Genomic DNA, 25,742 nt, shown 5'->3' with positions numbered 1-25,742 from the left:
AATGATAAATTCCCAATGATTAGGAATCACAAGGACAGGTAAGATTGGATCTGAGCTTTCCTTTCACTTCATAAAAATACTGGTTAGCAGCAGTGAGGACACAGAATCATAGAATCAACCAGGTTGGAAGAGACCTCCAAGATCACCCAGTCCAGCCTATCACCCAGCCCCATTCAATCAACTAGACCATGGCACTAAGTGCCTCATACAGGCATTTTTTAAACATCTCCAGGGATGATGGATGGGAGATCATTCTGACCCAGTACTCAGCACTGGTCAGGCCACACCTTGAGTACTGTGTCCAGTTCGGGGTCCCTCAATTGAAGAAAGATGTTGAGGTGCTTGAATGTGTCCAGAGAAAGGCATCAAGGCCTGATGAGGGGGCTGGAGCACAGTCCTGTGAGGAGAGGCTGAGGAAGCTGGGGGTGTGCAGCCTGGAAGAGTGGAGGCTCAGGGCAGACCTCATTGCTGTCTACAACTACCTGAAGGGAGGCTGTAGCCAGGTTGGTCTCTTCTGCCAGGCAACCAGGGACAAAACAAGAAGACACAGTCTCAAACTGCACCAGGGCAGGTTTAGGCTGGATGTTAGGAAGAAATTCTTCACAGCAAGAGTGATTGGCATTGGAATGGGTTGTCTAGGAAGGTGGTGGAATCACCATTCCTGGAGGTATTTAAGAGGAGCCTGGATGAGGCATTTAGTGCCATGGTTTACTTAATTAGAAGCAGACACTATCAGTTTTTACATAGTGATAGGACTCAGAGGAATGGCTCTAAGCTGGAAAAGGACAGATTTAGATTGGATATTAGGAAGAAACTCTTTACAGTGAGAGTGGTGAGGCACTGGAGCAGGTTGTGGCCCCATCCCTGGAGATATTCAAGGTGAAGCTTGACAGGGCTCTGAGCAACCTGATCTAATTGAGGATGTCCCTGATGACTGCAGAGGGGGCTGGACTGGATGACCTTTGGATGTCACTTCCAACCCAACCATTCTGTGATTCTGTGAAGGTACTCAAACCTGTAAGGGTGCCCACCAGAATGGGAAGATAGAGAACTGGTTGGAGCCCTTGGCTGTCCAGAGAAAGAGAGAAAAGGCATGAGGAAATCCTACAGATTCACTGAGATAGGATGGGGAGGCAAAAACCATCAGCAGCTCCTAAAGGGCACAAAAGACATTTCCAAGCTCAGCCACCCTCCTCAGTCCAGACAGAATGGTGAGGACTTGGAGCTGACGGTCAACTGGAGACAACTGTTGTGATGCTTAATAGAAGCAGGAAATGTGTCTGAAGCACAATTTGTGTTAAAATACAGTGACATTTTGTTCCTGTAAGGATTCCCATGGAGCTTCTGGCAACAGTGCAGCTGTATTATTTCCTGCAGCACAGACAAGGTGATGATTCTCCAGGTCCCCAGAGCAGTAAGATGAGCTAGTGAAAACAGCAACAGTGACAGCTGTCATCGAAGCTGCTCAGGTCCACAGGGGGAAGAGGTGGGTAAAGATACCAAGTGGTCACCTGAGGAATTCTCTGCCAGAGAACAGTAGGTAGATGTTGTGTTCTCCCAGGAAAAAAATAAAAGCATTTAATCAGCCTTCAGCTCTTCATAGGCTGGTTAATGTTACTGTGGACTTAGATAAGAGAAGAGAAGAATCACGGAATAAAGCAGGTTGGAAGAGACCTCCAAGCTCATCCAGTCCAACCTAGCACCCAGCCCTATCCAGTCAACTAGACCATGGCACTAAGTGCCTCATCCAGGCTTTGCTTGAACACCTCCAGGGACGGTGTCTCCACCATCTCCCCGGGCAGCCCATTCCAATGGGAAATCACTCTCTCTGTGAAGAACTTCCTCCTAACATCAGAGAAGAGAACACCAAGAAAGGATAATGGACTTAGATGGGAATACAGAGGAGGAGAGCACCAAGGAAGGCTGTTTTCCATAACTTCCAGGAGCCAGAGCCCCTAATGGTCTTGAGGGTACCATGTGAAGTCCCCATTTCTTTTCAACCACAGCATTTTATTCCTTCAGAGACTTTGCATTTAAACATGCTAGGGAGCTACTCTGCAGCTAATAAATGCATGCTGCTACTCACTGTTGTACACTTGAAGGCACGAGCTTGGCTTAAATTCACCAGCACTTACTTTTCCAAGCCTGTTCTATATTCATTACATACTTACACGTCCCCTACTTCTCTGCATTATGGGGATGCTTGCCATGAAATATATTTCCTTGGATTCCACTATCTTCAAAACACCTCAGGTATTTTCACAGAATCCCATTTTATTTTCTTCCCAGTGAAGTTTATTAAAATCCCCACTGCTACGGGCAGCAGTACGTGGAATGGAGCTGTAACTCATCCCTAACTACCTTCCCCCAGTCAAGCTATAGGGGATTTAAACCCTCTGTTTAACGCTGTTGATTTTTGGACACAGCATTTCCTTTACTAACCAGGGTCACTCCTGCAACCACCAGCAGTGATTAAGGATCAGAGACTCACAGGATGTTAGGGGTTGGAAGGGACCCAAGGAGATCATCGAGTCCAAACACCCTGCCAGAGCAGGACAATCCTATCTAACACAGATCACACAGGAACACGTCCAGACAGGCCTTGAAAGTCTCCAGAGAAGAAGACTCCACGACCTCCCTGGGGAGCCTGTTCCAGTGCTCTGTGATGCTTACAGTAAAGAAGTTCCCCCTTGTGTTGAGGCAGAACCTCTTTTGCTGCAACTTACACCCATTGCTCCTTGTCCTATCCCAGGGAGCAGTGAGCAGAGCCTGTCCCCCCCTCCTGGCCAGCCCTCAGATACTTATAAACATTTATCAAATCCCCTCTAAGTCTTCTCTATTCCAGACTAAAAAGTCCCAAGTCTCTCAGCCTCTCCATGTAAGATGTGCCCGCCAGTCTCCTAATCATCCTCACAGCCCCCTGCTAGACTCCAAGAAGGATCACTTCTAGATTCTCATAATCATTAGTGCCTGTTAGGTGGCAGGAACTGTGCTTCCCAAATACACAGGACTGTTCCACTGAATTCTGCAATGCCTCACATTAGTTAATCCCATTTTGCCTGTTCTGTTTCCCCATTACTTACCAACAGCACAGCAAGATCTAAGTACTAGGGAACTAACTTAAGGACTTTTATCCAGGGTCAATGAATCCATAACACTGGATGTCTCTTCTGAGATAACTTGAAGGCTCCAGGGAGACCTTATAAGTGGCCTTCCAGTACCTGAAAGGGGCCTACAAGAAAGCTGGGGAGGGACTGTGTGCAAGTGCTTGTTTTCATAGGATGCCACCTGAGATATGACATGCTTGGATCAAACAAGGAAATACTTTTTCCAGTTAAGGAAAAAAAAATCATATCTATGTAGAATAAACAGAGAATTTCACTTGCACAGTCAGTCAGTGGTCTCTTCTGCTAGGAGACCAGCAACAGAACAGGGGGACACAGCCTCAAGTTGTGCCAGGGGAGGTCTAGGCTGGATGTTAGGAAGTTCTTCCCAGAAAGATTGACTGGCATTGCAATGGGCTGCCCAGGGAGGTGGTAGAGTCACGATCCCTGGAGGTGTTTAAAAGGAGACTGAAAGAGGCACTCAGTGCCATGACTTACTTAATTAGATAGTGTTAGGTGATAGGTTGGACTCAATGATCTTGAAAGTCTTTTCCAGCCTGGTTAATTCTGTGATTCTGTGATCCTCTCTCCACTCTCTGCATGGAACCCATGCATGATGCTGGATGATGCACTTAGTGCCAAGGTCTACTTGATTGGAAGGGGCTGGGTAATAGGTTGGACTGGATGATCTTGGTTATTACAAGTCCTCCATCCTGCCCATCTCTTAGCTAAACAAATTCATTTTGTTTAAAAGAAGTAGGTAGCTATAATAACAAAGAAAAAAAATTATCATCATTATGTGCTAGTTTGAGCCTAGCTGGGATATTTTGGTGAGAAGAATTAGATGCTAGGCTGTGAAAAGGAAACAGTGGTGATGTCTGCTGCACTCATAGGCTTGCTGAGATGGATAAGAACAAGAACACAAACATAGATAACGCAGTGCTGCTCTCTCTCTGGCTGCATGCACTTCTCTCCCTAACTTGCTAACTAATCCATCTGCTTCCTAACCCCCTTGGCTGATCATCCAAACCAACTTTGAATGTAAATCAAATTTTGGGGTAAGGTAGAGGAGTGGGAAGAAAGTGGAAGGGTGGTTGGGAGCCCCTCCTGGGGACTCTGGTTTCTGGGAGGGCTGTTGTGTTTCTGTATTACTTTTTAACTTGTCTGTTTCTGTCTCTAGCTGTATATACTGTGAATATCTGCTTGTCTATTGTGCTAAGCTGTAAATATAAAGCTCCATTCTTCAATTTCCAGCTCAGCTGAGTCTAGTCTGGGTGATTTTCTTAAGTGTGTGGGGGGTGGGTAACATCCAAACATCACCCATCAGTTTCTTCCCTGATTGCTGATTGTCAGGACCTGGCAAGGGGAAACTGAAGAAGTTGCATGACTGGAAAAGCTGAGATGAAAATATTTATCAGCATTAATTTGAGGACAGTGCTAAAATGAATAAGGAACAGAGAGGAAATGAAAGACATCACTTAAGCACCACAGGCTGTGTTTGGCTTTGTTTCTCTTTTCTGTTGTTTGTATTGACTACAGTTTCTGTTAATGGGAGATAGCAGTAGCTAGCACACTTCTTGAAGTCTGTTCAGAGGATCTTTTAATTTCTTTTTCTGAGGAGAGAAAATTGAAGCAAATGATTTGTATGAGGGAGAGCCTGGATGGAAATAAACGCTGTATTTCCAGTCCCTACGTGACTCAGTTACATTGCAAGATATGGAGAAAAGAGATCCATAATACAAGAAAATAAGCAACAGAAGTGAAAGGGGAAAAATAAGAAGGAAGGTTGGGCAGGATGACCTTGGAGGTCTCTTCCAACCTGGTTGATTCTATGATTATTCTATGAAAAGAAAGAGCCAATGGGATGAGAAAACCCTAGCAGATAAATGATGGAGAAGCAGACCACCTAACATCACCCTGATCTTTTTAGTGGAAAGAAGTTCTTGATTCCTTTATATCTTACAGAAGAACTAAATGGCAATTCCTCTGGCTCCTGAGAGACAGACTGGGGCACTGAGAAATAAAACACCACCTTCCTGTAGCCTAAACAGGAATGGGAAGAGGAGCAAGATATGCTTAGGTCCTTTTTCAGCACTTAAAGCACAGGCTGAGCAGTAAAAGACGTACAGATCCTGATCAAGGCCAAGGAGATCCTGGAGAGTATTAAGAGTGTGTCCAGCAGATCAAGGGAGGTTCTGCTCCCCCTCTACCCTGTCCTGGTGAGACCTCATCTTGAGTACTGCATTCAGTTTTGGGCTCCCCAGTTTAAGAGGGACAGAGATCTGCTGGAGAGGGTCCAGCAGAGGGCTATGAGGATGATGAGGAGGAGAGGCTGAGGACCTGGGGCTGTTTAGTCTGGAGGAGAGAAGACTGAGAGGGGATTTAATAAATGGTTATAAATCTCTGAGGGCTGGGGGTCAGGAGTGGGGGGCAGGCTCTGCTCACTTGCTCCCTGGGATAGGACAAGGAGCAATGGATGCAAGCTGCAGCACAGGAGGCTCCAGCTCAACACAAGGGGGAACTTCTTTACTGTAAGAGTGACAGAGCTCTCCAGAGAGGTTGTGGAGTCTCCTTTTCTGAAGCCTTTCAAGGCTTGTCTGGATGTGTTCCTGTGTGACCTGAGCTAGCTTGTATGGTCCTGCTCTGGCAGGGGGGTTGGACTGGATGATCTCTTTGGGTCCCTTCCAACACCCAACATCCTGTGAGCCCGTGAACTGGCAATTCTGCTAGTTCTTCTGCTCAGTCTACTGCTCTGTGATTTCAGGAGTTAGTGAATAACAACCACTACAACAACAAAATATTGGGAGTTCACACTTTCACCCACACTTAGCAATAGTAACACAAGGATGACTGCACTGAGTCAGATCAATGATCTCACCCAGCACCCAACAATAAATAAGACCAGAGCAGGCATACAAATAGAATCTCTTTATACACCAGGGTACCACAATGAAACTTAGCAGAAAGAGTGGCTAAAAGATGAACTTCTGCTCTGCAGCTCACCTCAAAAGATGAAGTTCCTAATGTGCAAGGGCAGTGAGGCCATGGGCAAAAGCCTTGAGTCATGGAAATGCATTGAAAGACACATAAGAAATGGGTGATTAACCACAGAAAAGCAAACTGCTGCCCTCTCTTCCTAAAAACAAACACACAAACAAGCAAACAAACCCAGAAAAGCTCATTTACAGAATAAACCCAGACGATGATTGAAGACTTCATAAGAGCAGCATTCCCATCATTATTGTGCTGTTTGGACATGAGATCCATAGTCTTCTTGTCAAAGCCAGCAGCAAGAGAAGCACAGGGTTAAGAGCTTATTTTCTTGTCCACTAGACAAAGGTCAACTATTTAATTCAGCTCTTAAATTAATTAAATTAATTAATTAAATGAATGCACTTAAACATGAGGTAAGAGATTCACAGAATCATAGAATCAGTCAGGGTTGGAAGGGACCACAAGGATCAGCTAGTTCCAACCCCACTGCCATGGGCAGGGACACCCTACCCTAGAGCAGGCTGCACACAGCCTCATCCAGCCTGGCCTCAAACACGTCCACAGATGGGGTCTCAAACACCTCCCTGGACAACCCATTCCAGGCTCTCACCACTCTCATTCTCAACAACTTTCTCCTCATGTCCAGTCTGAATCTCCCCACCTCCAGCTTTGCTCCATTCCCCCTACTCGTGTCACTCCCTGATAGCCTAAAAAGTCCCTCCCCAGCTTTCTGTAGGCCTCCTTCAGATCCTGGAAGGCCACAAGAAGGTCACCTGGGAGCCTCCTCTTCTCCAGACTGAACAGCCTCAGCTCTTTCAGTCTGTACTGAGTACTCATGATATGACATAGCATTACTCAGGGATGTATCTCAAGATGAGGAGGAGGAAAGTAGGGAGGCATCTCCTTTCCTCTGACAGGCCTTGTCATAGTTCCATTACCACTCAAAGTCCAACATTTTATGATATCACTTGCAAGATAAGAACTAAGATAGTGAGAGGCAAGGTCATGTTCACCATTATTCCCTGAATTTTTTTAAGGCCAGGCTGGATGTGGTTCTGAGTAACTTGATCAAGTGTGAGGCACCCCTGACCATAGCATAATTAAGCATTCTGTTGTGTCAGGAAGATGGAGCCAGGCTCTTCTCAGTGATGTCCAATGATAGGACAAGGAGCAATAGAGGCAAGCTGGAGAAGAGGAGGTTCCCCATGAACGTAAGGAGAAGCTTTTTCCCTGTAAGAGTGACAGAGCACTGGAACAAGCTGCCCGGAGAGGTTGTGGAGTCTCCTTCTCTGGAGACTTTCAAACCCCACATGGATGTGTTCTTGTGTGGTCTGCTCTAGGTGATCCTGGTCTGGCAGGGGAGCTGGACTGGATGATATTTCCAAGTCCCTTCCAACCCCTAATGTTCTGCATGGTTGATGCAGGCTGGGGCCATGAAGTCTGCAGTGTGGGGATGAAGCTCTCAAAAATCACTCCAGGGTAGCTTTAGATCCTAGAGCTCCCATCTCATCCATGAAGGCTTCAGAGGATTTGTTAAGCCTTTGCTAACTTTAAACACAATGCTAGATAAATAAAGGCAAAATTGCATTTCACTTTCTCCTGGGAGTTTTATGGAGCCACTGAGTGATAGTGTAAAAACTCAGCTAAGTGAACTGAAATGCTGCTGCCAATCCACCAGGTTTAGAGATTTTAATTGCAAGTGGGGGAAAAAAAAGGCACACTAGAAACCTCTACACGAGCAGTGACTGGCAGAAATAAAAGGCAAACTTATCACTTGGCATAACATTTAAAGGAGGACACAGATAACAAAGTGTCTTCCTTCATATCCGTTACCACCACATCATTGATCTCTTCCAAAAATACACAACAATATGAATCTTTTACAATGTCATGGCTGTGGCTTCTAGCTCAGTGATTAATTCAATGTGAAGTTTGTGAACAGAAGCCAATATATGATCCAAAGCAGTCCTGTGCTTTGCTACTCATATCAGTCCTCACAGAGAGACCTTTTGTGATGGTTTGGGTGCTACCCGCACCCCCCACACTTATGAAATCACCCAGATGGAGGTTAAGGAATGAAGCTTTATATTCATACCTTAGCACAATATGCAAGCAGATATTTACAATATATATACAGCTAGAGACAGAAATAGGTTGAAAAAGTAATACAGAAACATCATCATCATAGAACCATAGAATCATCATAGAATCAACCAGGTTGGAAGAGACCTCCAAGCTCATCCAGGCCAACCTATCCCCCAGCCCTAGACAATCCACCAGACCATGGCACTAAGTGCCTCATCCAGGCTTTGCTTGAACACCTCCAGGGATAGCCACTCCACCACCTCCCTGGGCAGCCCATTCCAATGGCAAATCACCTAACACCCCTCCCAGAAATCAGTCCCCAGGAGGGACTCCCAACTGCCCTTCCACCTTCTTTCCATCCCTCTATGTTATCCCAGAGTCTGCCTTACATGCAAGGTGAGTTTGGAGGATTGGCCAGGGGGGTTAGAAGCAGAAGGATTAGTTGGGTTACACAGCAGAAGAGAAACACACACTCCAACAGACAGAGACACTGTCTTATCTATGTGTGTGTTCTTGTTTTTATACATCTCAGCAAGCCTATAAGTGAACATTGCTATTGTTTCCTTTTCACAGCCTATCATCTAATTTTTCTCATTAAAATATTCCCATTAGCCTCAAACCAGCACACCTTTTAAACTTCAGCTGGAATAGAGCTCTGAGATCATCAAGTCCAGTCTATAACCTAACACCACCACATCAGCTAAACCATGCTACTAAGTGCCACATCCAAACTTTTCTTAAAGACCTTCAAGGATAGTGACTCCATCGCCTCCCTGGGCTTCCCAGTCCAGTGTCTAATTGTCCTTTCCACGAGGACGAGCTTCCTAGCCTCCAAACTAAACCTCCCTTGGTGCAGCTTCAGGCCATGCCTTCTCATGTCACAAGTTGCCTGGGAGAAGAGCCTGACCCCCACCTGACCACAGTTTCCCTTCAGGTGGTTGTAGAGTGGTAAGGTCCCTCCTGAGACTTCTCTTCTCCAGGCTGAACACTCCCAGCTCCCTCAGCCTCTTTTCATCAGCCTTCCTCTCCAGTTCCTTCCCCAGTCTTGTTGCTCTCCTCTGGACTCACTCCTGCACCTCAATATCTTTCTTGCAGTGAGGGCCCAGAGCTGCACACAGTGCTCCAGGTGAAGCCTCAGTAGTGCCAAGTACAGGGCAGAATGGCAGCCCTGGTCCTGCTGGCCATACTATTCCTGATGCAAGCCAAGGTGCCACTGGCCTTCCTTGCCACTGGCTTGAAGAAGACTACTGTCTTATGATAAGAGCTATCACATAGGAAAGAACTTCAACAGACTAGAAAAATCAAGAACCTAACTGCATGAGCAAGCCTCCTGTTAAGTAATTTTGTTTGCAGTTATAATCCTTTCTCCTTCATTTGCTCCATCTGTCCATGGGACAGGATATTTGGCTCATCCATATGGATAATCAGAACACAGGTATTTGTCAAAAGGTAATTGGGAGAAATCAAGTTTGGGTTAATATATTAAAAACTTTGAATTGATCAAGTTCACTTCTAGTTAAATCAAAACTATCTACCACCTCATTTGGAGTCTGAAACCCCTGCAGGGTCTATTTCTGCACAGCACTATGGCAGGCCAGCTGAGCTCAGCAGCCCTCAGGCTAGATCTCTGAGCATCGCTGTGGTTTCCTGCCAAGAAAAACCTCACTCGTGAGCTCCATGTAGCTTGGCTCCAAATTTGAGTAGCTGCTGCTGGGCAGCAGAGCGAAGCCAGCAACACCTTTGCCTTGGAAAAGCAGTGCGTTTGCTTGTGAACTCAGAAAACACAGCTGGTGTGAGTGCTGCCTTCCCAGCCCTTGCAGACGAGCAGCAGCCTGCCCAGAGAGGTTGTGGAGTCTCCTTCTCTAGAGACTTTCAAAACCTGCCTGGATGTGCTCCTGTACAAACTACCCTAGGGCATGCTGCCTTGGCAGGGGGGGTTGACTCAATGATTTCTGGAGGTCCCTTCCAAGCTCCTGTGATTCTGTGAACATCTTACTGCTGCAGAGCTGCTAGCCAAGGCAACCAAGACTTGTAAGCAACTTGGTGCCTCACACAGAGTAGTGACTGAGTGCCTTGCACACTGCAAGAGCTGATCAGAGATTTCCTGCCGTGTCTGCAGATCACTTTGGCTGCAGAGTCGCTAAAGCTGCTTTCTCCTGACACCAATCCAGTCCCTTTTTGTAACACAATGTCTTGGGAGATGTGCAAGCTTGTGTTTGGAGGTTTTTTCCATTCTTCCTCCAGCAGAATGGATTTTTTTTCAGCTCCTTTTACATTTTTCATCCTCATATGTCTCCCATTTTTCTCTTTGAAGGTTTTGTGGGTATATGTGAGTACAGAAAAAGAAGTCAGTAGCTGATTCTTTAAGGAAGACTGAGGCTATTCCCAAGACAATACTGGTGAAGTGTATGATTTTTCCTTTATTCCCTTTATTAATCATTCAAAGGACCCTTTGGAAAGAGGTGCTTGGTTGTGGCCTGTTGAGTTCTTCTGGAGCACTGTGGTGCTTCTGTCACTGAAAGAAGTATCCTTCAGTGCTTCCTTCTTGAGTTTCTTCTTCTTTTGGCACACATTAGCACAGTTCAGCTCAGTTTTAAACAGAGCAACTGGCAAACATCAGATCAGAATCTCCTGTGCTCCATTTTAAACTCTTGGAAAAGAGCAGAGTTCAAGTTTTCTCTGCCTAGCAATCAGCAGAGACAGTGGCAGAAACACTTCCCCAAGCAGATGCAAGCACACGAACAAAAGTTTGCAGACCACTGGACAAAAACCTGACTATGAAAGCACACTTTGGAATGATAATCCTTTTGCTAAAGTACCTAATGCTGCTGAAATAGACAGTCAAAGAACATTCCTGCATAAAGAAAACAGCTGCTCAAAGTCCCAGGGTAGAAAAGGAATTGGATAAGGTGGTTTTTTTATTGGGCAGTGTCAATTATTTTTCTTTTGCTTTTATCTCTTAAATATAACATCAGTAGTAAGTTTGCAGATGACACCAAGCTAGGAGCAGGTGTGGATCTGTTGGAGGATAGGAGAGCCCTGCAGAGGGACCTTGATAGGCTGAATGGGTGGGATGAGATTTAACAAGGCCAAGTGCAGGGTTCTGCTCTCTGGCCATAACAACCCCAAGTAGTGCTACAGGATGGGGACAGAGTGGACGGAGAGCAGCCAGGAAGAAAGGGACCTGGAGGTACTGGTAGAGAGTATGGTGAAGATGAGCCAGCAGTGTGCCCAAGCGGGCAGGAGAGCCAATGGCATCCTGGCCTGCATCAGGAACAGTGTGGCCAGTAGGATAAGGGAGGTTATTCTTCCCCTGTACTCAGCACTGGTCAGGCCACACCTTGAGTACTGTGTCCAGTTCTGGGCTCCTCAATTCAAGAGAGATGTTGAGATACTGGAATGTGTCCAGAGAAGGGCAATGAAGCTGGTGAGGGGCCTGGAACACAGCCCTGTGAGGAGAGGCTGAGGGAGCTGGGGGTGTTTAGACTGAAGAAGAGAAGGCTCAGGGGGGACCTCATTGCTGTCTACAACTACCTGAAGGGAGGCTGTGGCCACGTGGGGTTGGTCACTTCTGCCAGGCAACCAGCAACAGAACGAGGGGACATAGCCTCAAGGTGTGCCAGGGGAGGTCTAAGCTGGATGTTAGCAGGAAGTTGTTGCCAGAGAGAGTGATTGGCATTGGAATGGGCTGCCCAGGCAGGTGGTGGAGTCACTGTCCCTGGAGGTGTTCAAAAAAAGATTGCGTGGGGCACTTAGTGCCATGGTCTGGTTGACTGGCTAGGGCTGGCTGCTAGGTTGGACTGGATGATCTTGGAGGTCTCTTCCAACCTGGTTGATTCTATGACTCTATGAAATACTGGCCACCACTGTCATTAAAACCATCCATCTTTAAAAGCCCTTAAGCCACTGTTTCTAGTTACTCTCCTTGAAGATGTACTAGCTGCTAGCACAGGAACTTTCATCATATATCAATTAGTTAGTGAAAGAGAACTCCTGCACATGCTAATTTACTGTTTTCATTAAATGGAGCTGAACAGCATTAACACTGATGAGCCTAATGAAATGAATATTACATCTCAGTGGATACTTAGACTCAAAGGCAAGAAAAGTACCTGCAGCTAAGGAATTTTCCATGCTGGATTTTCAAAAGGAAAAGCAGTTCCTATGACTCATGCACTCACACAAATCCACAGAAGATTGCCATTAAAAAAAGAGAGAAGAATTCATTTCTTAAAAAGAATTTATGTTTGGGAGGGTTACCATTTCCAGATGAATTTTATTCCTACTGAACAAAATAAATAATGCTCCATTCCTGCTGCATTTTTTCATTGACTGCTTTGTGTCACTTGTCCCAGAGCCTCACAGTCACAGGGCTTTGAGTGTCACTGCCCCCAGCCATCCACTGGAACACAAAATAATGCCACACCACATGAAAACTGCAGGAACTTCATAGCAAAGGGAAACAGTACAGACAAATACACATCTCTCTGCTTATCAGGTTTGCTTCCAGTTTGCTTGGCAGCCTGCAAAAGGACTTCTGGTGAGCTTCAGCTGATGTTACAAATGGGACTTACACAATTGTGACCCAAATGGGGAATCCCCAGTGCTGTAGACTCACTTCAAGGGCTCCTGAAATCCAGTGGCTGGCTGTTCTCAGAACAATATCACAGAATCACAGAATCAGTCAGGGTTGGAAGAGACCACAAGGATCATCTAGTTCCAAGCCCCCTGCCACAGCCAGGGACACCGCACACTAGCTCAAGTTGTTCAGAGCCTCATGCAGCCTGGCCTTAAACACCTCCAGGGATAAGGCTTCCACCACCTCCCTGAGCAGCCTGTTCCAGGCTTTCACCACTCTCCTGGGGAACAACTTACTTCCTAACATCCAGTCTGAATCTACCCATTTCTAGCTTTGTTCCATTCTCCTCCAGTCCTATCACTACCTGACACCCTAAGAAGTCCCTCCCCAGCTTCCTCAAAGGCCTCATTAAGATACTGAAAGGCCACAATATAACAATAAGGAATCCCTTCAACCTTCATTGATTAATCCAAATCAAGAGTATTGCAATTTCTTTTGTCACTTTAAAAGGCAGAGTGTCACTTAAAAAGTGTCACTTTTGTCACTCAAAAAGGCAGATCCTGGTGGTCCTTTCCAACCATAACGATTCATAGTGATTAGATGTTGTGCTGAGGGATTTGGTTTGGTCAAGGACTTGTCATTGTGAAGCCAATGATAGGACTCAGTGAGCTTGAAGGTCTTTTCCAAACTAAGAAATTATCTTGATCCTGTGACTCTGTGATATCAGCTGAGAATATATGAAAATAAAGTGAAAAATACCTGACCCCTTCTTAGTGGGACAGGGAGGGAAGGTGTTGATGTCTGGAGGTGCCTTCCAATTCCTAACATCCTGTGATCCTGTGTGTTAAAAGAAGCAGTATAGCCAAAACCCCCTCACAACTGCCTAACAAACAAGAGGCAGAAGGAGACAAGGAAGAGGTGAATATCAGAGAGGCTGAAGTGGGTCCCCAGCAAGACTTGGAGTAACACCTGATTGTCACCTGCACATGAGAAATTCCAACTTGCCATGAAAACCTGCAAGCCTCTCATCCTAAAGGCAAAGTTAAGGTGGAACAGGTTTGTCTAAGAGTACCAACAGCCAGGCCAGGGCAAAATATAAGAATTAAAGCTTTTAATTACAACTAATTCTTGCCTATCACCAGTCTTCAGTGCAGGCATGATTCAGATTGTTGCTGACGTATCTGAGGCATGTGCTGGAAGCTGTCAGGGCTGCAAAGTCGTCACCAGTGTCTCTCCCTGTCTGTATGAAGGAGATCTGCAGAGGAGTCTTTGTAAGAGACAGCAGCTCTGCTTCTTAGCTAATGCAAATTAGTACAGCTTCATTATCTTCATAGAGCTGTGACAACTATATATCAGCTGAAGATCTGGCTTATTCTGCCTTGTTCTGCTTCAAGCAAATACACTGTTTATCTCCATTTTAATTCAAAACACCCTATTAAAGCCTTCATTTTGACACAAGTGGGTTGCATGAGGGAGAGAGTGAGCTGATAAGGTTCCCAACAGTTGGCAAAAAGATCCTCAACTAATGAGTAAAAAATCTGAATCACGGTCCTGCTCTTCTGATGAGGATTATTTCCAGTCCCTGATGTCAGTAACACAGGTCTCTGAGAGGGGCTGCTTTGGGTAGGAGCTGTTATTCTGCAGGAAGGAGCTACAGGTTGGGAGTCCATCTCCAGTCTTCCATACAAAAAGAGCCAAGGATTTGTGTCAAAGCTTTAACCTGGACTGATGTGAGCTGCAGAGGTGTGCTGGTTTAATAAGATGCCGTTCATTGCTGCACAGACACAATAGCAAGCGATGCTGAGAGGGTGGGCATGGGTGGTGTGGTCCCAAATGGGGCACATGTGGCCTCATGTGTCCAGAGAAGGGTGACAAAGCTGGTGAGGGGCCTGGAGCACAAGGCCTATGAGGGTGAGGGAGCTGGGGGTGTGCAGCCTGCAGAAGAGGAGGCTCAGGGCAGACCTCATTGCTGTCTACAACTACCAAAAGGGAGGTTGTAGCCAGGTCAGGGTTGGTCTCTTCTGCCAGGCAACCAGCAACAGAACAAGGGGACACAGTCTCAAGTTGTGCCAGGGGAGGTCTAGGCTGGATGTTAGGAGGAAGTTGTTGCCAGAGAGAGTGATTGGCATTGGAATGGGCTGCCCAGGGAGGTGGTGGAGTCACTGTGCCTGGAGGTGTTCAAGAAAAGTCTGGATGAAGCACTTAGTGCCATGGTCTGGTTGAATGGACAGGGCTGGGTGCTAGGTTGGACTGGATGATCTTGGAGGTCTCTTCCAACCTGGTTGATTCTATGATAGGATTTCAAGCATCCCACATGATAGAAGGACCAAGGAATCCTGTTAAAAATGACACTAATCAATTGGCTTTGGGGTTTTCTTTTAACTATCTCTGAACTCCCTTTCCTTATCAGCATTTTAAAGGGCAATTTCTTCATAAACATGTAAAAGGGTATTTGCAAAGGTCTCTTATCTATGTCTTAAAAGAAACCAACTAGTGGCTTGCATGACTGATTCAGAGGTTGCTGTCATCTGCAATATTCTAAATGCTGTGTCTCATTTCAGAGGAGCTATAAGAAGAGTCATGAATATGTGACTAAGCCACATGAGAAATTTGACACCTCAGGAGTAACACTTTCTGCATGATCTCAAACTCAATAGAAGTGAAACATATATTTTTAGTGTGAAAAGAGATTAATTTCAGCATTTTGCAGAAATGAGGCCCCACTTACATCTACCTGAAAGGATATCAAGAAAGAAATTTCATATATGGACAAAATAAATACATATTCACTTCAAGCATCACCAATGATCTAAAATTAGGCTGGAACCTAATTGAATTAGTACTGGAAGCAGAAAATATTTGCTCTGAAACCAAAATATTTTTGAGGCAGCCAATGTGTGCAACAGGAGTTCTCCTTCTAAGAATAGGAACATAGAATCATAGAATTGTTTTTCTTGGAAAGGACTTTAAAGATCAGCAAGTTCTACAGTTCACACAACCACAGAACGGTCTGGGTTGGAAGGGACCTCCAAAGGTCATCTGGTCCAAACCCCTCTGCAGTCAACAAGGGCATCCTCAACTAGGTCAGGTTTCCCAGAGGCCTTTTGAGCCTCTCCTTCAAGATCTCCAGGGATTGGGCCCCAACTACCTCTCCAGGCAACCTGTTCCAGTGTTTCATTACTCTCATGGTAAAGAACTTGTTCCCAAGTTCCCTAACTCCACCATGACTTGTGCCAAACCATGGCCCTTAGCAACACATTTATGCACTTCCCAAGAGGTGATTCAACCAGCCCCATGGGAAGCCTATTCCAGTGTTTGAGAACCCTTTCAGTGAAGAAATGCCTTCTAATATCCAGTCTAAACCTGGCACAACTTGAGACAATTTCCTCTTGTCCTATCACTTGTTACTAGGGAGAGGAGACTGAGCCCTACCTCACTCATTCAGGTTATTGCAGAGAGCAATGAGGTCTCCCCTCAGCCTCCTCTCCTCCAGACTAAACAACCCCACTTCCTTCAGCTGTTTCTCATAAGACATTTTCTCAGGACCCTTTACCATCTTCATTGCCCTTCTCTGAACATGCTCCAGCACCTCAAAGTCCATCTTGTAGTGAGGGGTGAGGGGTCAGAAACAACTGAACCCAGGACTCAAGGTGTGCCCTCACCAGTGCTGAGTACAGAAGCACAATCATTTCTCCAATCTGCTGGCCATACAAGTGCTGATACAGGCCAGGAAACTGTTGGCCTTCTTGGCCACCTAAGCACACTGCTGGCTCGTGTTCATCTGTCTGTCAATCAGCAGCTCCAGGTCCTTTTCTGCCAGACAGATTTTCAGCCACTCAGCCAGCAGAGCTGCACAGGGTTATTGTGTCCCAAGTGCAAGACTCAGCAAGTCTTGTCACACTCAAAATGTGTGCTTTATTTCTATTGAGTTTGAGATCAGCAGACTTAACAAGACACTTGGCCTTGGTAAACCTCTCCATTGACCTCAGCTCATTGATCCAATCTGCCCAGATCCCTTTGCAAACCTTTCCTAACCCTCAAGCAGATCAACACTCTGTCCTAACTTAGAAAGTAGAGCAGTAGGAAAACAATGCAGGAGAAATTTTCACAATAAACCTTTGCAAACTTAAAAAAACAATTAAAAAAAGGCAATTTGCTATCCCATAGTAAAAGGGAGTCCTAAGAGACAGAAGATTATCTTCAAATCTGTTGGAATCCAGAACCCTGAGAGTGGATGAGACTCTGCATTAAGCATATATCTGCATTTGCTGACTAAACCACCCCCACAACAAAGCAGAAACAACACTGAGCATAGCCAATATGCACGCAGACTTAGAGTCACAGAATCAGTCAAGGTTGGAAGGGACCACAAGGAGCAGCCAGTTCCAACCTCCCTGCCATGGGCAGGGACACCCTACCCTAGAGCAGGCTGCCCACAGCCTCATCCAGCCTGGCCTTAAACACCTCCAGCCATGGGGCCTCAACCACCTCCCTGGGCAACCCATTCCAGCCTCTCACCACTCTCATGCTCAACAACTTCCTCTTCATGTCCAGGCTGACTCTCCCCACCTCCAGCTTTGCTCCATTCCCCCCAGTCCTGTCACTCCCTGACAGCCTAGAAGGTCCCTCCCCAGCCTTTTTGGAGGCCCCCTTCAGATACTGGAAGGCCACAAGGAGGTCACCTGGGAGCCTCCCCTTCTCCAGACTGAACAGCCCCAATTTTTTCAGTCTGTCCTCACAGCAGAGCTGCTGCAGCCCTCTGAGCATCCTCGTGGCCCTTCTCTGGACACACTCCAACACATCTACATCCCTCTTGTAACAGGGCTCCAGAACTGGATGCAGTACTCCAGGTGGGGTCTCACCAGAGTGAAATAGAGGGAGAGAATCACCTCCCTCGACCTGCTGGCCACACTTCTCCTGATGCAGCCTAGACTTGATTTCCTTGTTCACAAACACCATCTGGAAAAGCCTCATCCACAAAAATGAAAGAATGGGAGGGAAAAAAGTATTTTCTTCTCTGTTTTGTATTAACATCTGAACTCCCTAAGGAGATGGGTCAAATTGAAAGGCAAATTAAATTTTACAGCAGTAACACAAAGCACAAACACAAACAAAATTAGCCATGTGCACATTATATCATCTTGTGAGCTTTGCTCTTGTTTGGAAGAATTTGGATAAGTGTGGCTGGATGGGAACTCAGATGAGTCGGCTGGATGGGAGCTCCAAATCTGCTGCACTGTGTTTACTCTAGGGGGATGCTTTTCTAGCCTCTTCACAAACACCTCCAGTTGCTGAGACCTGCAGCACTTCAGGCAACTTCACAGAATCACACAGAATATTAGGGGTTGGAAGAGACCTTGAAAGATCATAGAATCAACCGGCGTGGAAGAGACCTCCAAGCTCATCCAGTCCAACCTAGCACCCAGCCCATGCCAATCAACTAGACCATGGCACTAAGTGCTTCATCCAGACTTTTCTTCAACACCTCCAGGGACAGGACTCCACCACCTCCCTGGGCAGCCCATTCCAATGCCAATCACTCCTGTTGTGAAGATCTTCCTCCTAACATCCAGCCTAGACCTCCCCTGGCACAACTTGAGACTGTGTCCCCTTGTTCTGTTGCTGCTTGCCAGTCTGAAGAGACCAACCCCATCTGGCTACAGCCTCCCTTCAGGTAGTTGTAGATCACCTACTACTTCAAATCCCCCTGCCAGGGCAGGATCATCTACAGTAGGTCACACAGGTCAACTTGTTCCAGTGCTTAACTGAAGCCTCTTCATCACCTTAGGCTCAAAGCACAGTACTCTCTTTCTGGAAGCAGCCCCACATACTTGAAGACCTTTATTACATATCCTGCACTCCTTCCCTCCTATGACTAAGTCTTCAGTTCATCTTATGTGTTCACATTCCCTCAATTCTTTATTGTTCCTATTACTCTTCTTTGAACGTTTGTTAGCCCAAATCTATCACAGAAATGCTATTGAAAGCCTGATGGAAGACTGCAGCAGAGTCCTTGGCATTAGTAAGCAGAAACAAAGGATTGTTTTGAATGCTGCTTGTACTTGTGGGCTTATACATCCCAGAATGGTATTTCCTTTTTTCTTTCAAGTACCACTGGCATCTCAAAATCCATTATAATGCCTAGATACACCCTGGGGAACTGCTCCATAGAATAGAACAGAATATTGGGGGGTTGGAACCAGATGAGCTTTGAGGTCCCTTCCAACCTAAACCGTTCTATCATCCTGTATTTCAGTTGGAAAGAACCTACAATGATCATGTAGTCCAACCATCTAATTGCTTCAGGGCTGACCAAAAGTTAAAGCATTCTATTAAGGTCATTGTCCAAATGCCTTTTTAAACACTGACAGGTTTAGGGCATCAACCACCTCTCTAGGAAGCCTTTTCTAGTGGTTAACCACCCTATGGGCAAACAAAGACTTCCTAAGGTGCAGTCTCAACTTCCTCAGATTCAGTTTTGAATCATTCCTATGCATCCTATCACTGGATATCAAGGAGAAGGGATCAGCACCTCTGTGTCTACTTTGGCTCCTCAGAAAACTGCAGAGAGCAATGAGCTGCTTTTCTCCAGACTGCACAAGTCCAAAGCTCTCAGCCACCCCTCACAGGACAATTCTTCCAGCCCTTCCACCAGCCACTCCCCTAGACACCTAAACTACCTTCTTAAACTGTAGGTCCTAGAGGTGCACACAGTATTCAAGGTGAGACCACACCAACACTGAATGCAGCAGGATAATCCCCTCTTTCGGCCAGTTGGTTATACCATGTTTGATGCCTCCCAGGATGCTGTTTGCCCTCTTAGAATCATATAGAGTCATAATATAGAATCATAGAATCAACCAGGTTGGAAGAGACCTCCAAGATCATCCAGTCCAACCTAGCACCCAGCCCTGTCCAGTCATCTAGACCATGGCACTAAGTGCCTCATCCAGTCTTTTCTTGAACACCTTCAGGGATGGCAACTCCACCACCTCCCTGGGCAGCCCATTCCAAGGGCAAATCACTCTCTCTGTGAAGAACTTCCTCCTAACGTCCAGCCTATACTTCCCCCAGCACAACTTGATATCTCTTGGCTCACAGGGCTCAACGCTGGCTCCTCCTAAAGCCTGCTGTCAACCAGCACTCCAGATGCCCTTCTGCAGGGCTGCTCTCTAGCCACGTCTCTCCCAGTTTATACTTGTGCCTGCTGCTACTCCATCCCTGCTGCAGAATTCAGCATTGGTTCTAGTTACATTTGATGCCATTCACGACTTCCCAGATGCTCCAATCTACCTAGACTGGACATGGGAGCCTGCTGCTCCTCGTTCCCTATCCTACCTATAGGCAGCACTTTGCAGCTGTCCCTGCACTGAAAGTGCAGATTTATTTTTTTTCAATTACATCTCCATTTCAACTCTTTTCTGCCTTGCAGTGTAACTGTTGTACTTCTTTTTTAGTATAAGCACTCTATCTGTTCTCTCACCCAGGCTGCTGCTGAAAACAGATGAGAGCAGTGAAGACAAAATCCTGCAGAGATGCATAAATATATCCTCCCCTTTTGTCAAGAAACTGCTGAAAAGTATTTCTCAAGCACGATTTTTCTTGCAGGTTAGGCTTCTCTCATCTAAACTGTGCTTCTGTAGCTACCTTGTGAGCAGTGTCTTAAACACTGTGAAAAGCCTTTCTCATAACCAAGGTATAAATATTCACAGCTCCCATTCTGCCCACAAGTGCCTTTATCCCGCTGCAAAGAGAGCTATTTGGATTTGCCAAGTGCAAATGACACAAGAAGAGAATCTGTGCTTTGCCAAGTAGTTTCCAATTACTTATGAGTAGAATCATGGAATGGTTTAGGTTGGAAAGGACCTATAGGATCATCCAGTTCCAACCCCCTGCCATAGACAGGACACCTTACACTAGAACAGGTGACTTAAGGCCTCATCCACCCTGGCCTTGAGCATCACTAGGGAGGGAGCAGCCACAACCTCCCTGGGCAACCTGTGCCAGTGTCTCACCACCCTCCTGGAAAGAACTTCTTCCTAACACCCAGCCTAAACCTGCCCTGGTACAGCTTGAGACTGTGTCCTCTTGATCTGTCACTGGTTGCCTGGCAGAGAGCCCAACCCCACCTGGCTACAACCTCCCTTCTACTTCTAGAAGCAATGAGCTCTGCCCTGAGCCTCCTCTTCTGCAGGCTGCACACCCCCAGCTCCCTCAGCCTCGGTGCCCTTCTCTGGACACCTTCCAGCACCTCAACATTTTTCTTAAACTGAGGGGCCCAGAACTGGACACAGCACTCAAGGTGTGGCCTGACCAGTGCTGAGTACATGATCAGAAGGAATTCCCTGGTCCTGCTGGCCACACTATTCCTGATCCAGGCCAGGATGCTCTTGGCCTTCTTGGCCACCTGGGCACATCTCGTTATCAATTGGCCATCTCTGTGCTGTCTCTGCAGTGAAATTTTATCTATACCAATTCCCACAGTTCTTGTCATTTTATGGCACTTCATCCATCCTTCATGAATTATCAGAAGTGGCTACTGCTGGCTCTGAGACCTTCTTAGCCTTTTGAGATGTTTTTTTGTCTGTCAAGGAAAGAAATTCATCCAGTCTGGAAGAGCTAAAAACACCAAAGTATCTCATTCAGTTCTAAGCAAAGTGGAGGTTTTGTTGCTGGAATTAACTTTGCTCCTCTCTGAGCAACACTGAAAGGCAGCACTGTCTTACCTTGCTTAATAGTTCATTATAATGTTTTTAATTGCACCTTTTTTTTTGCCTTTTTATGCAAGATGGTGATGGCAAACATTTCCTGAAGCTCAATTAGAAATCCAATGGACAAAAATTCAATACCAATCATAATTGCCAACAGCTCAGGCATGCAGTAGAATGTGTAATTGTCTATTGTATTTCCTTTAAATCCTGGTTAACCTCTTGCTGCTTCCACATTAGCATAAAAGCAGAGACATGTGGCAGGCAGCCTAACCTCAGAATATCAATATCAACTGACTGAAATGTGTTGCTGAGGATGTTACCTGCATGCTAAAAATCAACACTTCGCTTGTGGTATGGAACTTGAAAGCATCAGATTAATTCAATAATGATTATGAACTTTCATCTTCTCCCCCTCTGTCCTAGTGAGACCACACCTGCAATACTTCGTCCAGTTTGGGGCTCCCCAGTTCAAGAAAGACAGAGACCTGTTGGAGAGAGCCCAGTGGAGAGCCATTAGGATGACTGGGGTACTTGAGCATCTCCCCTATGAAAAGAGACTGAAAGCCCTGGGGCTGTTTAGTCTGGAGAAGAGAAGACTGAGAGATCTGATCAATGTGTACAAAGAGTGGAGGGGTAGGTATCAAGTGAATGTGGCCAATCTCTTTTTAGTGGGCAGAAGCAAGAAGATGAGAAGCAACAGATACAAACTGGAACACAGAAGGTTTCACCTCAACATCAAGAGAAATTTCTTCATGGTGAGGGTGACCGAGCAGTGGAACAGACTGCCCAGAGAGGTTGTGGAGCTCCTTCCTCTTGAGACTTTCAAAACCAACCTGGATGCATTCCTGTGCAGACTACTCTTGGGGATCCTGCCTTGGCAGGGAGGATGGAGTGGATGATCTCTGGAGGTCCCTTCCAACCTCTAAGGTTCTGTGATCTTCTTAAACTGTTATTAAATACACTGTTACTAAATGTTATGTAAATCATTAATAATTGCATCCAGGATTAAAAATACTGCCATGCAAGTACTCTTTCATTGGTAATGAACAAAGACAATGATGATACAATGGCTTTTATTGCCACAGATGTACTGGAAAAGCAGAACTTTGACACTTTTTGCTGAGTAGAAAGTTATTAAATCTGAAGGGAAAAGTCACCCCTAGCTATAATGAGCTTTTTGATCCAGCAACTTCTAAAAGGCAGCCTGCACTTTACCTGACTCATATATTAAATAAATAAAGTAGATGATTAACTCAAAGTGCAATTGCTTTTCTAAGTCTTAGTTTGGAAAGAACTAACTAAATATAAATGCACTATGAGAACTATGCAAGTTGAAAATGCCATTATCTGTAGCATTTGAGACCACGGTATCCTCCTTCTCCTTTGACAGCCTGGATGGGCAGACACCAATGGGATGAGATTTAACAAGGCCAAGTGCAGGGTTCTGCTCTCTGGCCACAACAGCCTCAAGTAGTGCTACAGGATGGGGACAGAGTAGCTGAGAGCAGCAAGGCAGAGAGGGACCTGGGGGTACTGGTAGATAGTAGCAGTGTGCCCAGGTGGGCAAGAGAGCCAATGGCATCCTGGCCTGGATCAGGAACAGTGTGGCCAGCAGGACAAGGGAGGTTCTTCTGCCCCTGTACTCAACACTGGTCAGGCCACACCTTGAGTGCTGTGTCCAGTTCTGGGCTCCTCAATTCAAGAGAGATGTTGCAATACTGGAACATGTCCACAGGAGGGCGACAAAGCAGGTGAGGGAGCTGGAGCACAGCCCTGTGAGGAGAGGCTGAGGGAGCTGGGGGTGTGCAGCCTGCAGAAGAGGAGGCTCAGGGATGACCTCATTGCTGTCTACAGCTACATGAAGGGAGGTTGTAGCCAGGTGGGGTTGGGCTCTTCTGCCAGGCAACCAGCAACAGAACAAGGGGACACAGTCTCAAGTTGTGTCAGGGGAGGTCTAGGCTGGATGTTAGGAGGATGTTGTTGCCAGAGAGTGATTGGCATTGGAATGGGCTGCCCAGGGAGGTGGTGGAGTCACTGTCCCTGGAGATGTTCAAGAAAAGATTGGATGAGGCACTTAGTGCCGTGGTCTGGTTGACTGGATAGGGCTGGCTGATAGGTTGGACTGAATGACCTTGGAGGTCTCTTCCAACCTGGTTCATTCTATGATTCTACTTTTTTAATGAGATCTGGGGGTCGAGAGGGAAATTAAAGTCAATTGCTGGGTCATTGTTTTGGCCTCAATTCATAAGGAATTTAAGCCCCTGCTCAATTATTTTTTAAATCATTGGAGGCGAAGTGTTTTGGTCCGAGATTGGTCTGTATTTGTTTCCTTTCCCAAGCCACCCTCAGTCTTCAGTAATAAAAGAAGCCTAGAAGTGACTATTTCATATTTCACAGAAATGAGGAAAACAGGTTGCAGCTGCATGATCACTTCACTTTTTTTCTCTGAAGATTTGAGGTGATTAGTAGCTGAAAATAGTGTAAAACAGTTGACAAGGACAATAAGGGAGAGAGCATCTCCTACTCCTCACTATTTGAGGTGTCTGACAAACCAGTGATGGATGAATTGCTGCTGCTACAAACCTTGTCAGACATTACATGTAAGGACTTAGTGCCATGGTCTAGTTGACGGGACAGGGCTGGGTGCTAGGTTGGACTGGATAATCTTGGAGGTCTCTTCCAATCTGGTTGATTCTATGATTGTAGGACTGCAGGACTGCACAGCATTGTGCTGAGGCTTCTGCAGCCTGGGAATCAGCTACCAAATGCTGTCCCTTGAAAACAAACAAAATCCTATCCTGCAACATTACAGTAGTCCTCCACTGAATATGCCAAGAAGCAAAAACAATAAGGCAAGACAAAGTGCAGCACTTTATGGAGAGCTGTAGTAGGAGGAGACATTGATAGCCAAGGTTAGGAAAGCAGAATAAAAACTTTGAAGAGCAGTTCACATATTCATTGAAGACAGAAGCCTCAGGCTGCTCTCCTTGCAACTCTTGTCAAAGCTTACACTGACTGCAGTGAACTCAGAATTGAAATTGAAGGCCCCAATTGAGGAGAGTGCTCAGCCAAATCCTTAAGTGTTTGGTTGATGAAGGCTAGACTGAAGGATATGCTTAATGTGCAGGTGGCAGTGCTCATAGAAAGCAAATTGAAAATGCATCTCCCACAAGGAGTGCTCTGCAAAGTTTCAGAGTTGCTTTCTGCCAGCAGTTCTACTGGTGGAATCTTCCTGCACGTGGTTTGCAGAAAGGCAAAGTGGCGACAGGAACAAGGGTGTATCATTTAAATAAATACTTAAAGCTACTTATTTGCTGTGTCTGCAACCCCAATCAAGAGATATTCAATAGAATACTGGCATCATGTGGCAAGATAAAAATGCTGTACGTTGACTCATCTTCCTTTCCCCTCCCCCCCCTCCACCTCCAGCATTTTATAGGGCAAGAAAGCAATCCTTGTCCCCAGTATATACGCTGACTTTGATCAAAAGGAACAGATAGGAAAGGTCCTGCTGGGCCATAGGCTATCTTGGCACCTGTTTGGCTGTTTCACAGGCTCAAAGGATGTTAGGGGTTGGAAGGAACCTTGAGGAAGCTCATCAAGTCCAACCCCCACCTTGAGGAAGGGATCATTGAGTCCAACCCCCTGCCATAACAGGACCATAGAATCGAGCACGGGTCACACAGCAACACATCCAGACAGGGCTTGAAAGTCTCCAAAGAAAGAGACTCCACAACTTGTCTGGGCAGCCTATTCCAGTGCTCCTGACCTTTACAGTAAAGATGTTCTTCCTCATGTTGAGGTGGAACCTCCTGTGCTGTACTTGACACCCATTACCCCTTGTCCTATCACAGGGCACAACTGAGAAGAGTTTGTACCTTTCTTCTTGACTCCTAGCTCTCAGATACTTATAAAGATTGACTAGATCCCCTCTAAGTCTTCTCTCCTTCAGACCAAAGAGCACCAGGTCCCTCAGCCTCTCCTCACTGGGCAGTGCTCCCAGCCCCTTAACCATCTTCAGGTGCCTTAACTTCTGTGTGACACAAACTGACCCAAAGGCACAGCAAGGAGATGTGCCCTTAGGATGCTTAACACAGGCAAACAAGGTGAGCAGAAGGCCACCTTCTCAATAATGCCACATCTAAACTAGGGCTTCTAAATAGTCACTTCTCAATAGTCATTGGCTAAAAGATAGAAAGAGTCCAGATTGCTGCAGCCATGGGAATGTCCCCACTGGCATCTGAATGTCCACATCACTGCACCAGTCAG

At 46.0% G+C, this 25,742-nt stretch overlaps 2 long non-coding RNA genes across 2 annotated transcripts in view; one reads left to right on the top strand and one right to left on the bottom strand.

Annotated features, from left to right (window-relative positions):
• LOC135186516 (uncharacterized) overlaps window positions 1–22,708 on the top strand; it is a 234,956-nt gene extending 212,248 nt beyond the window's left edge. The window contains exon 6 of the long non-coding RNA XR_010306991.1: window positions 21,897–22,708. This is a non-coding gene — a long non-coding RNA (uncharacterized LOC135186516). The remainder of the gene's footprint in view (window positions 1–21,896) is intronic.
• LOC135186517 (uncharacterized) overlaps window positions 1–25,742 on the bottom strand; it is a 71,729-nt gene that overhangs the window by 13,713 nt on the left and 32,274 nt on the right. The gene's annotated exons all lie outside the window — the stretch shown is intronic.

This window comes from Pogoniulus pusillus, chromosome 25 (genome assembly GCF_015220805.1).
Source record: "Pogoniulus pusillus isolate bPogPus1 chromosome 25, bPogPus1.pri, whole genome shotgun sequence".
In the NCBI taxonomy this organism is placed as follows: Eukaryota; Metazoa; Chordata; class Aves; order Piciformes; family Lybiidae; genus Pogoniulus; species Pogoniulus pusillus.
Note: the sequence above shows the minus strand (reverse complement) of the source record. Positions and strands in the feature narration are given on the sequence as shown.